Source organism: Ornithodoros turicata, chromosome 1, assembly GCF_037126465.1.
Source record: "Ornithodoros turicata isolate Travis chromosome 1, ASM3712646v1, whole genome shotgun sequence".
In the NCBI taxonomy this organism is placed as follows: Eukaryota; Metazoa; Arthropoda; class Arachnida; order Ixodida; family Argasidae; genus Ornithodoros; species Ornithodoros turicata.
The window spans coordinates 68,543,645-68,557,292 of NC_088201.1; the positions used below are offsets into that span (position 1 = coordinate 68,543,645).

Genomic DNA, 13,648 nt, shown 5'->3' on the forward strand with positions numbered 1-13,648 from the left:
CGACCATTGGTTTGAGTTTTAAACGCTCTCCTTATCAAAGGAGGTCAGTAGTGGGGGTCGTACAAAGCAAATGAGTCTACTAAAAATTATACAGTGTGTTTGACGAAAATCCCCCGGCTGAATAACTCGTAAACAGGTGGCGCTATCGAAGAAATTTCTTTTTTGTAAAGATCCTTGGGACATCGCCCATGAACTGAGTAGTGAGCGGCTCATTTGCATACGCTCACTAATTAGATAAACATCTTAACTTTAACCTTTTACTTCACACGCTTACGGAACCTCTGTTTTACGCATCGTGACCTTCAGCGAAAAATATTGCAAGAAAAAAAACCGCATCGACACTAGAGATTTTTTCCAGTAATTAGTCTGTTTCGGTTTACATATTTCTTGCGCGGAGCAGCGCACCAATGCGCTCTTTGGATCAGCTATCCGGCTGTCAATTTCGTGTTCATCCGCCTGGTTGACACACTGGGTTGACGGAAGATAAGGAACAGCCGCAAGACCGCAGGAGACTCTTCTCTCTCACTGACAACGTTCCCGCCCCTCATTTGTTGAAAACGGGAGGCGGAGCCTATTTTGTGCACATATGCACGGCACAAAATAGGCTCCGCCTCCCGTTTTCAACAAATCAGTGGCGAGAGCGTTGTCATTCAGGATGAAGGTTGGCTAGGAGCGTGCTATGCGGTGAAGTTCATTTCTAAGAGTGTATGGAAGGCATACGTCTTTCTTTTTCTTTTTCAGTACCAATGATGCCGTACATAAGGACAAAAAGAAAGGCTCCGCCTCCAGTCTTCAACAAATCGGGCGAGAACGTTGTTATTCGGGACGATGGTTGACTAGGAGCGTGCCATGTGGTGTAACTAATTTTTAAGAGTGTACCGACAAAGTTCACATCGTCATCATCCATGATAAGAGCACGCTATCTCACCTACGTAACGACAGAACTGCCAGCGTTGTTTATCAGTCGCTTTGAGAAGGAATATCAAAGAATCAAAGCGTCTGTTGCGGCTGTTCCTAATCTTCCGTCACCCCCGTGTGTCAACCAGGCGGATGAACACGAAATTGACAGCTGGATAGCTGATCCAAAGAGCGCATTGGTGCACTGCTCTGCGCAAGAAATATGTAAAACGAAACCGATTAATTACTCGAAAAAATCACTGTCGATGTCACATGTCGATGCTGGTTTTTTTCTTGCAATATTTTTCACTGAAGGTCCCGATGCGTAAACAGAGGTTCCGTAAGCGTGTGAAGCAAAAGTTAAGATTTTTATATAATTAGTGAGCGTATGCAAATGAGCCGCTCACTACTCAGTTCATGGGCGATGTCCCAAGGATTTTTACCAAAAAGAAATTTCTTCGCGAGCGCTACCTGTTCACGAATTATTGAGACGGGGGATTTTCATGAAACACCCTGTATACTTTAAACTGCTTCAAAACGTGTCCCTGCGTAAGGCAATGCACTTCATCTGAGAGATCTGATCGTACGTCAAAGAACTGTCACGTAGGCAAAATTAACTTGCGGATTAATTTGCCAATCTGGCGTTGCTCGTGATCATATTCGACATAGAATCCGAATTACCTCGAGGTGGAGAAATTGCATTTATTATTTAATGTGGTTTATGACATTGCTAAAATTGATCTGAGATAGACCGAAAAGAATAGATGAAATGGTACATGCATTTCCCCTTAATTTCGCCACCCTCACACACAGCAATGTAGACAAAGCCTGCCGTAGCTATGGATACTATAGCCGCGCCATCAGCCGCTTAGGAAGCCACTATAGTAGCCGCAGAAAACTGTGTTTGAAATCATCTGGAGCGATTGGCTGCAGCAGACGACATCGCCTCTGCCATCGCCTCATGGCGAAGGAGTCAGAGGAGGCATTAAGCAGACGTGGCGTTGCCCAGAGGTTGCCATTGCAGCTCACGGTCCTGTAGTAATCCGATCCAATCTTTATTAGTCCCATGGGGGCTATGCTCGCATTTTGCCATAAAGGGTATTGCTCAAGGAGTTATATATTTGCTGTTTCGTGGAATGTCCGGCCCGCAGTTATGACCAAGCTGCAGTGAACTACCGAGGAAATTGAAGAACCTATAGTCAGTTAAAACTTAAGTCCTACAATTGGAACCGCCCACTCATTCGTGGAAGGCTCCTGCGATTGGCTACCAGCCTTTGCACGACGCCCCCGCTTCGCGATGTAGTGCCGGCTCTCTCCCTCTCTCTCCCCAGTCCCCACTTGGTGGTGCTGCACTACATTCGAGCGCGGAGCGATTCTTGTGTGGGGGCGCGTATGACTTACACATGTGTATGGCTGTGTATGACTCAAGGTCATGACTGGTCAAGTGTATGACTTAACACGTAAAGCAGGGGAGAAAGGTGGCAACCTTGCCTTACTCCTCTTTTGACCTGAAAGCTCTTGCGTTTTCATACATTGCTCCTATTGTGTTTATTATCGGATTTTCCGCCCTAATTCCTTCTAAAGTTTCTCTTAAATATGCGTGTTTAAGCCGGTCAAATGCCTTTTCTTGGTCTAAGGTCATATGAATACTTATATTCTCCTTCCGCTTGTCCATTCTATAACATCTCTTGGTTCCCATATTTTCCTTCGGATTCTTCGACCTTTTACTGCAGCACCCTGTCATGGTGACGCTCTTCTATATTTACTTGTATTCGGTCCGCGACTGCCCTGGCTAATATTTTATTATCTAAATTTAACGACGTTGTAGGTCTCGAGGCTCCCAACTCATCCTTACGCTGCACAGCAGAGTGACCGTTCCTTCTAGGAAGGTTTCTGGAAATGAACCTTTCTGAAGTGCGCCTTGAAGCACCATCACCAAAGAGTGGCCTAGAACGTTCCAATACCGTTTGTAAAATTCTGCCGGAATCCCGTCAGATCCTGGCGACTTTCCACTCTTCAGACTTCTAACATCCCGCTGTACTTCTTTGCAACTAAGTTCAATCCCTTTTCCCGGCTTTCCCCCACAAAAGGAATCACCTGTCGTGAGTCCATTCTCAAACATGTTGCCGAAGAACTCCCGTGCCACAGTGGCTGTTTCACCTTGCTCGGTGCCCTTGTTTATGAGGGCCTCAACGGGCGCGATTGCGCTGAAGCCAGATGTTTAGAGAGGAGCCTCCGGGAGCATCAGGCTTCCTTCTCCAGATTGTCCCTCGCCGCCATATACCTCAACGCCTCCCACCTTTCCTCCCTCAGGAGTGCGAGGTGATCTTTGGCGGAGGTGTAGCTCACACCAGAGAGTACTCCCACGTCGAACTGTTGCAACCGCCGCATGTGATGCCTGGAGCTTGCGCGTCGTTGCATGCTTCTCATGCGCCTTTTTCTTCCCACAAGCCTTAAAGCAGTTCTTTACAGCATTTTTAAGTTTCTTCCGCCAATGAAATGTATTGTCACAATCCTTGACCCCTCTCTGGATTGTGTCTTTCACTTCTTGGTCGACTTCTGGATGATCCAGCAACTTGGTATTCATTCTCCATGGGCGTTGGGATCCCGGAAACCCCACTTCTCTCACTTCCAACAGGACTCTCTTGTGGTCGGAAATACAGTGATGAAGGTTCCTCGAAGTGTTCTGGCACAAGCATTGGCGTTGTCCTTGTGAGCGCCGCGGCTAGCGCCCCACGCACGCGCTGCAGCGTCTCCTCTTCTGGGAGGAGACGCCACGCGGACGAATGAAGCAGGAATGGAGTAGGCCAGTTGTGTAGCTCTATAGGACGAATATGTGATTAAGTAAGCGCCCAACATTTCCCTTTACACGTGAGCAGTAGAAATTAAACAAGTCAGAAACATGAGGTTTGAAAAGTGAATGTAGTTCTGCTTACTGGAAGTGCAATTGTGTCGTGGTACATTGCCTATGTGTTGGGGATTAACTGGTACACTGCTGTGAGCTCGGAGAGAGAAAGGCTGACAGACTTATTTTCGACATGCTTCTGTACGGTTTCTGATCGATTAATTCACGCTGCGAATGCAGTGTGCCGAAAATTACCCTCGTCTATGTAAAATGCTGTCCATCTTATTAGGCCTCCTATAAGTGTATCTTGCTGGCGCTGTGCATGTGAAAAAAAAAAAAAAAAAGGATTTGGAGAACAGGAAGTAGCGGGACTACACCGCTTCATCAGCGGGGACGTTCTTTGCTAGTCTTAATCCATTTCTCCTTTCTCTCGCTGAAGGAAGTACCTCACCACTAAAAGCATCAATGCAGACAACAGCAGTAAACTATTACCCACGCATTTCCTGATAAAAGCAGTTTTCTGAGAGATATAAAATGGAAGCGTTTAGCCGGTCCGCGAACCTGTTTGGGGCTGCGAACCGGTTTGCGAACAAGTTAAATTTTTGCCGTGGCCGAACCGGAACTGAACCTTAATGAAATCCAAGCAACGTGAATCCGAACCGAACCCTTACTTTTTTGCGGTTCGACACCCTGCCCCTGTCTGTTATTATAAGGAGAGTTACCAAACAAAGTCTTATTGTGTCGAACTTCCTGAAAAGAGGATGTGCATGTCGCGCCGTACGTGCGTTATTTCGTCTCATCATCTCAATGTTCACTCGGTCACTAAACTAACATTTTCAAAACTTTCCCTCTTTTCTTCTGTACATTTGTGGCCTCAGCGTAGTCGGAGACGGACGTGAGTAGGGAGCATACGTGCATTTCTTTACAGAAAAACACACACTTGTACAAAATACTGCGCAAAAGCATTTAAGATACTAAATACTCCACGTAAAAGTATTTAAAGTAGAGTACAAAATACTCAAACCTGAAATTAATTTGAGTAGAGCGCTAAATACTCTAAGAAATATTTAAGAGATTAGCAGTATGTGAAACGCGTATTCTGAACGCAGCCGTACAAATGAAAGGAATAAACTTCGTCTTTCATTTGCAACGTCTTGGTGTCAAGTAATGTTTGGTGAACTCTGGTGAACGCATGTAAACTTTGTTCATATTTTCTGACCCAAAACTTCGTAATCCTTCGTGTAGTATGTCAGCTCGGGTCTTTCAACCTCTGGCGCCTTTGGTGACCAAGGAAATCAATGCTGGTATTCTCTTGTACTGTTGGGGACACGGTTAGCTAAAATCGTCTGCCAGTACTTCGCCGTCTCATATTACATCGGTTGCGCTTGAAAGTGTTGTGCCAATATTGTATTTGAGGGTGGACCATGTGCTGCACGTGTTTACTACTAAAAAGTGATAGCCTTGCAATACCTGGAGATTTGAGATGAGATAAACCACGGAGAGCTGATTTTAGACAACCATGTCCCCTACAGTATACCTCACCTGGCAATATGAATAGGAAGCGTTTTCTGACAAAGTTCGCTATTGACAACAAGGTCAAGCGTGTGACCAGCCTATTGTACACGAGGATAAATGAGAGATTTCCGAAAAAAAGAAAGAAAGAAGAGTGTTAAATTCCAGTGACCTGAAAATCTGAACACAACGGGAAGCGTGCCTGACGAGGAAGGAAAGTATTTTGAGTACCCTCCTACTGATCCCAATGTCTCTCGGCGCCCCCAGCCTCTCCGAGAGGTCGTCCACTCCATCTACAAGCCACGCTTAATCAGGGATTCCGCCCCCTACGCCAAAGAAACGCAAGGCGGACAACGACACCGACGACAACATGTCATGTCCATGATATCATCTCGTAGCCCAAGGGCAGAGCGCGTAACCGGAAATGACAATGACACAATGACACATGACGCATACAACCGATTCATCACAGTTATCTCCAAGAAACACAGGAAAACTGGGATTCCAGTCGTCTTCACCCCAGTCGATCCCAATGCAAACCTTGTCAATGAAAACCCCACCACGATCGTAGCTGAGATTCTGAAGACCACACAGAAGAAAATCAAGGGACACCGTTTCTCCAAAAATAGAAGCCTAACAGTGACAGTTGCACCCCTCTCCGCCGCTTTGGCAACACCACATTCACGACCCGCATACCGGAGTCGTACGCTAAGAATGTGGGAAAGATCTCCGGTGTCAGAGCTCCCTACTCTGACGAGCAGATGCTCAAATTCCTTCAACCTAGTGGCGTTATCGAAGCCCGCCGGCAAAAGCGTTTCGTCAAGGACGCTTCTGGGAAGACAACGGCCCAAATCACCGACAGTGTAGTGCTAACTTTCAGAAGCGATATACCCATGCGAGAAGAAGTGAGTCTTGGCTTCAACAAGAACAAGGTGACAGAATTCTTCACGCCAACGCGGTGTTACCGCTGCCAGCGCTTCGGGCACGTGGCAAAGTACTGCCGCGGTCCCGAACGTTGTTGAGCTTGTGGTGGACCTCACTCTTACAGGGACTGCACCACACAATAGGAAACAAAGTGTGCTAACTGCCATGGTCCGCACCCTGCGAACTATGGTGGCTGCCCAAAGAGAAGAGCAGCCGCCGCTGCCGCAAAACGGGTCGCGTGCGAAGACAAGCCTATTCGGAACGGCAACACCAACCTGACATGGTGAGGCAAGAGCTCAGGCGTACTCCAGTGCCCCGACGCAGCACAAATGCTTTCCCACCGCTCCCGAAGAACACGGCAGCGCCACCAAAGAGGCTTCCACCCGAGAAGACAACTAAAGTAGCTAAGAAACCAGAACCTCCTGCCAGCATCTGGGACGTGAAAGCAAAAGGACGCTCACATCCACAGCCGCCGCCTGTCATACAGACGACGCCCCGAGCCACGGCATCGGCAGCACCCCCAGCATCCAGCGTACAGGTCCTGGCCACGGCCGAAACAAGTATACCTATACCAGGTATCCACGTGGTAGCGCAGCTTGTTTTCACTGTCGTGCCCCTACTCCTGACCACTATACGAGCCCTGATCGCGGCGATCCTCAACGCCAGTAACATCCCAGAAGTTCACCAAGTCATGCCATCGAGCCGCAGGTCGCAACCCTCCTCAGCAGGTTCAATAATGGCCTGTAACCCACATGGGACTCCCACAGCTGACTGCTTCCACTGCGTACTTCAATGGAACTGTGCCTCGCTTCGAACGAAACTCACAACTCAAACAGCACCTGATAAAGAACTCTTACAGTATCATGTGCCTGCAAGAAACCAAGCTACCTGACAATATTGGCCTCCGTGGGTTCAACAAATTCAGCATGCCAACCATACCGTACGCACCTCACTGCAGTGCAACAGTGTTTGTGGCAAAACAACTGCCACAACTGCGAATTCCAACATCTCAGCTCTGCTCAGCCCTGGCTGAAATTGTGGCAGTTAAAGTGCAGTTTGGAAACCAGACACTTACAGTGGCGTCTGTCTACATCCGACCTCGAACTGCAAATGTTCCAGCCCTCCCCAAAGACTACCTCCAACAAGTGAGAACAGCTCTCCTAGGTCCCCTCTTGCCATGTGGAGACCTCAACGCACACCACAGCCTCTGGGGCTCAAACGAAACCGATACCCGAGGCCAGGACATAGTGGACGCACTAGAATAGGGTGACCTAATGGTAGCAAACACTGGCGAACACACTTTCCTTCGCGCACCACTCTCCAGCGCCATTGACGTGACGCTCCACTCACCCGACGTTCCCGCTCATTGGGAAATAGGCATGGACACTTGGGGAATCATTTCCCGATTACCATTGTGCTAGCCTACAAGAACAGTGCCGCTAAACGCAAGTCCCCCGTTACAAAGTGGGAGCTTTTCCGCTCGTGCCTCACATCCTCATCCGGGTCACAAAACATCATCGAAGACATCGCCACAGCATTATCGTCTGCCACCAGAATCGCAACAGCTGCTCCAGGCAGACCCAGGCCTGATCTCAAGTTTCACAACCTGCGTGCAGGGCGCCGGCGTGCGCAGAGAACGCTGCTCAAACATTCCTCTCCAGAAAACCTAACCACTTATCGGCGGATATCGGCGACTCTGCGACGACGCGGAAACACCCTCCAGTGGTCGCAGTGGAAAGCGTTCTCTGCCTCGCTAACAGGAATACACCAGCCAGGAAGATTTGGAGTGTTGCAAAGGCACTAATGGTACCCACCAAAGCCTCCAACCCGTTCCCATCGCTCGCCCTTACCAAAAATACGTCTGTGGAAGTCCTTGCAAAAACGTTCGCGGACATGTTCGGCGACGGAAGGGACGCTCCCGTCGCCAGCAGTCCACCTACAGCCCCCTGTGCCATCGACCCACCTTTCACCACATCGGAACTGTCCTGTGCCATCCACAGTCTCGAGGCAAAGTCGGTCCCGGGCGCAGACGGGATTACCAATCAATGCCTTCGCAACCTTCCTGACACGGCAGCCTCAAGACTTCTAGAGTACATCAACAACCACTGGGAACAAGAATGTTTGCCTCCCACCTGGCGCGAGAGCATCCTTGTTCCCATCCCAAAGAGTGGCAAGCCCCCCTCCCCCCCCCCCATCGCCGGCCCTGCCTACCACTGCAGCTGCTTTCCAACCAGCACCTCCTCCAGCAGATTGCCCGACTCCACAAAAGCGCAGTCGGGAAAGTACTCCTACAAAGGCTCCAAACCCGCAGTGACACCCGTTTCTCGGCGGCGCTGTTAACATTCCTCAACCTGGTCAGCAACACCCCTGCCCCTGCCAGGGCACAACTACCCTGGACGTACAACGAAATTAGTATCCAAACAAGTCTGACCGGCATCAAAAAGAAGAACAAAATACCGGACATCGTAGCGAGGGTACTCGCAGCCGACTGCCTCCACAACAACTACAAGGACTACATGCATGTGTACCAGTGGTTTATCCAGAATCCCAAGCACGGAGTGGCGTTAGAGAAAATTGGGAGGCCATAATTATAGTTACGTCATTACACCTTAACACATCATTACCGACATGTGTCTAAAGCTGAAATCGCAGGGGCACCCCCTGTAGGTGGTACACAGCTGAAAAAGTTAAGGGGGTGTCACTGAACATTTGGGGGAGTGTTAGGGGGTGTAGGTGGTGTCTGGATATATCACTGAAGTGTACACAGATGCCGCCATAGACACCAGCCAACGCAGGAGCGCCATCACGTACCACATTCCCGCAAGAGGCACAAACTAGGCGGAATTAATTGCCGGGCTCCTACTATCAACAGACGCAGAGCTACTGGCCATCAGCAAAGCCCTTGATGCCGTCCACCAAGCATCCACCACAAAAGCCGCCATCCTAAGTGACTGAATGGGGGGCCTTGTCACGCTTTTTTTGCGCACTTTTGCTGCAACTTCGTTCCAGCGACGTTGCACGCTATCGAAGTTGCAGAGAGTAGGCTCCTTTCACATGGTGAGCTACTCCGTGCAAAACGAGACGGAGACTTGGCAACCAAATGGATTCCAAGCTTGTGGTATTCCCACAATCATTTACACAAACTGAACACAGTTGTGAAACATCTCACTTCAAAACGAAGGTGGAATCATAAAAACGACTTCTGAAATTTGTCTGAGTAATCTGATCCGGAATTTTTTGTCCATTGTTTTATTTTATATTCCCCAGCGGTTCATGTAAAATATTTCATCAGAATGTGTTCTTGAATGCAAACTGCAGACTGCAAACTGTCAACCGTATTTTCAGTTCTTGCTCTCGTGCGATTGGACGAAGATGATGCTGACATTTTCTCGCGCCATGTCGCGAGTTAAAGGGATACTTCGGAACGATCGGCGAAAAAATTGCTGCACATCTTAGTTGGTGCACAACATCCACAGTATATACCTGCCATCAACTTCGTTTCTTTCTCATGTAACGAATTATGCCTCAAATAAGCGAGCAATCAAACCGAAACAGGAACGTGGAGAGGAGTCGCACAAACTTTCCCGTCCGAAGGCCAACGCGTTACGTCACCCTGCGGACAAGTAGTATACCGCGCCGGTCGTAGCCGCCGTGTGACATTCCCGAAACAAACAATGGATATTCTGACCCCGAGATCGCGGGTTCGAACCCGGCCGAGGACGCCAGGGACTTGGTAGCAGGGTACAAGTTGCTTATAGACACGCCGTCTTCCGCGAGGGACGTTAAATACGGGGTACCGTGTGGTGAGCTTTCATCGCACGTTAAAGAACCCTCAGATGGGCAAAAGCAATCCACAGACCGACCGCTGTGGCGTCGCTCATGATCTCAGTTTACGTCGCTAGACAACTGAGATCATGACCGACGCCACAGCGAGAAAATGTCAGCATCCTCTTCGTCCAATCGCACGAGAGCAAGAACATAAAATACGGTTGACAGTTTGCAGTTCAGTTTGCATCCAAGAACACATTCTGATAAGATATTTTACATGAACCGCTGGGGAACCTTGATTGCTGCTAGTATGGCGAACTACTGCTATAGCGTTGTCTTCGTAACCTGCGTCGGCTGTGCTGCGGAATTTACGTCTCGGAAGGACGCCACAACAGCCAGCCATTGCGATTGGAGCATTTCTTATTGCTCGAGAGACATGTTGCGTTCGTTTATTCGCGCGACCAGCTCCCGTGGCCTAATGGTTATAATGATGGCATTCCACGTCGAGACTGGCAGGTGTCCCTGGTTCGAATCCGGACGCCGGCTGTGCTGTCTGTGATGTGTGAGAGCCATTATACGTCATTGGGGGTCGAATCTCAAGCACCTCTATAGTCGTGTTCAACTAAGAAATTTAATCCGTCAACTACATACGCCGTTGGAGATGCGGAGACGAAATAGCGCGCCAGGAGAAATACGGCAGCGCCACCACGTAGCGTGGTGGTGCTGGTAAAAGGGCTTGCCGTTGTCGGCTTCACAGAGGTGAGCAACGTCAGGACTGACGCCCTGGGGGAATGTGTGTCCAGGGCACCGCGCAGCGTAGTGTCATGCCAGTCTAAACAGCCAATACGGAAGCAGAGTGAGCATAATGGGTTACATTATCTCGCGGAGGAGCGAGCATGACCTCCGTTCTATGGCGTGTCCAGCCATCCTATCTGCGGCGCAGTAATATTTTGAGAGCGGACGGACTAGATTTCTTTTCCTTCTTAAGTTGAACATTACTATAGTGTTAAATCTTCGGATTTTTACCGGGGATATTACGTCATCAGAGCCGTGCCGCAGTATTTTCGCAAATCAAGTGTGGACTCTCTCGACTGTTGAGTCGCTCGAGTCTAATAAACGAATACAACCACAGAAACGCGCGATGGTGCAGCGCCGCGCGAGTTTGTGAACGTGCTGGACTACGGCAAACAGTTCTGTCACCACCACAACCACTGCGCAAGTTTGATTTCGGGACCTACTCAATGTATCAAACCAAAGCCATTAGTAAGAAACACAGGCGTTATCTTGGTGGTGAGTTAATACTCCGAGCAATTCCTCTCTTCAGTGTTGCTTTTGTACGTAATTAAAATGAAAATTAGACACCTCATCCTTCATTTTGACTGATAGGCGAGCAGGATTCTCGAATTTGCGGAAGCAAGACAAGCGCAATATATATCGCTAACTCTTTCACGCTACGAACGGGGCTGCGAAGCGTTCGAAGACTACGGTACAGTTTCTGGGGCAAGATTAAATAGGTCCATAAGTGTCGCTCTTTTTTTAAATGTTCAGCCAACCTGTGCTGCACCGTTTCAAGTTCCTGTAAGACCTCAGGTTAAAATACTGGGAGTTGTTTTTGACAGTGCAGTCCTCTGTCAACTGGCCTCGAGTATTCAGCCGCTGTAGTGTTGTGCTGCGAGAACTTAAGTTTGTTGAACTGCCGATCACTTTTCGGGCACGGCTGTTAGCAGCATGGTATTACAGTCGCTTGTGGTTTTTAGCGGCTGTTTCATCACCGCCAGCGGTAATACAAGCTGCTATCACACGACACGCGTTCGGCTTTCTGTGGGGCGGATCCGTTGAATGGGTCTGCAGGTCTCAACTCCACGGAAGCCGTGACCGTGTGGCTTGGGAGTACCGGCTGTGCCAGAAAAGTGCTTGGCGCTTCAATCGCCTATTCTCTTTGAGGCGTTCCGTGCGTCAGAGCACCCGGCCTGCGCATTACTGCAGTATTTCCTAGGATACGCCACCAGCCCAGCAAACCATTCATATCCCTGGAACATCCCTACAAGGTCGCGAACGTCCTGAATATCTCGACATCTGTAGGATATCTATGGGATATCGCACAATCCCAATGCGTGTTGGGCTTACTCCAGTAGACAACAGATGTCCCTGGTACGTTGGAAGGATATCGCGCTCTGGATGTTTGAATGTCCCATGACAGGCAGCCTGCATATCCTAGGGATATCTATGGGAGATCCAGGAAAGATTTGTTTGTCCTTATAGAGGTGGTAACCTGAATTAAAAACACAGTAGTTGATAGGAAGGGATGTCGGAAATGTTGTTGGGTATACTGTGAGTTGATGCAGAAACACAGGAATTGCGAAGATACATCCTCATCACCGTTACAAATAGTTTACGCCACGCTACCCCTAACGAACGTGTGTGTAACGATTTGTATTTCAGTATATGTTCCATCCAGCTCGCAAATAGAGGTTACTGCGGGTTTTCCCAAGTGGTCCAAGTAAGGCGGGCGGGGTTCGGCTCTTATGCTTGCAGGTCCCACAGTGTTGCTGTACTGTGATGAATCCTGTTAGGCTAAGGTAATATTTTGTTCCCCAAATGGGAACAATAGTATCAAATGGGTTAAAACACACAAATATTTTTTGCTGGTACACAGTTGCAGTGTTCTCTACGCACTCTACGAACACCAAATATGTGATGCACAAAATTTTTAAAAGCAAAATATGTACGATATTCGTAATCTCCCTTATATATCCAAATATCCATGACAGACGTCGCAGGGACTTTCAGTGGATCTACAAACATGGCAGAAATGCTAGTCGCTGGGATATCGCATGGATGTAAAACGGATCTGTGGCAAACTCCAATGGATATCCAAATGTCCTGGGCAGGATATCTTACGGACATTTGCTGGATGTATCTGGTTTGCTGGGAGGTGGTTCCTTGAAAGTCCCGAGCTTCTCCCCAGGGCGGAAGTACTCCCTGCTTATTTTTGTGCTTGTGTTGCTGTTGTGCGGCGCTTGCGTGTCGAATGCCCAGATGAAGACATTTCCTTGTGGAGCGTCCGTGATTTCTACGCCGCCTACAGGGAAATGCGACCGGGTCCCGCAAGGCCAGCAGTGCCAACGAAATTCACCTGGCGGCGTATCACTGCTGGCTGGCTTGATGCCCGACGTGCTAGTCTCCAGTGGAAGCTGGCCCATGGTGTCCTCCCACTGCGTGAACGTTTGCACCGTTTTCGGATATGTCGCACGGACAGTGGCATGTCTGAGACAGCAGAACATTGTTTTTTTGGGATGCCATATTCCACTTTTACTGTGGAGTAGGGAGGCGCAAATATTTGGGCTACCAGCAGTTGATTGGGCCACCGTAAGGTACCTGGAGCCGTTGCCGCTCGCACGCGCGGAGCGGAAGCAACTAGCATTGCTGATTTCGGAAATTAACTTCCAAATTTGGATTCGCCGGTGCCGGCTTTCGGTGGCCCAGATGTTGGGAGCATGGCTATTTTTCAGGCAGTGACAGCCGAGCTGCGTGCACATATCATCCGTGAGCAGTCATTATTTGGGTCTGTGGAGTGCTGTCGCCGCTGGCTTACAGCGACTCGGCTCTCTGATCATGATCAATGTGAGTGGCATATCAAGTAGTAAGCCCACTAGGACTGTACTGCTCCCCCGTAGCGACTCTTCCGGAGTTTCAGGATTG

At 49.0% G+C, this 13,648-nt stretch overlaps 1 long non-coding RNA gene across 1 annotated transcript in view; it reads left to right on the forward strand.

Annotated features, from left to right (window-relative positions):
* Positions 1-13,648, forward strand: part of LOC135400249 (uncharacterized) — a 199,934-nt gene that overhangs the window by 117,043 nt on the left and 69,243 nt on the right. The window lies entirely within an intron of this gene.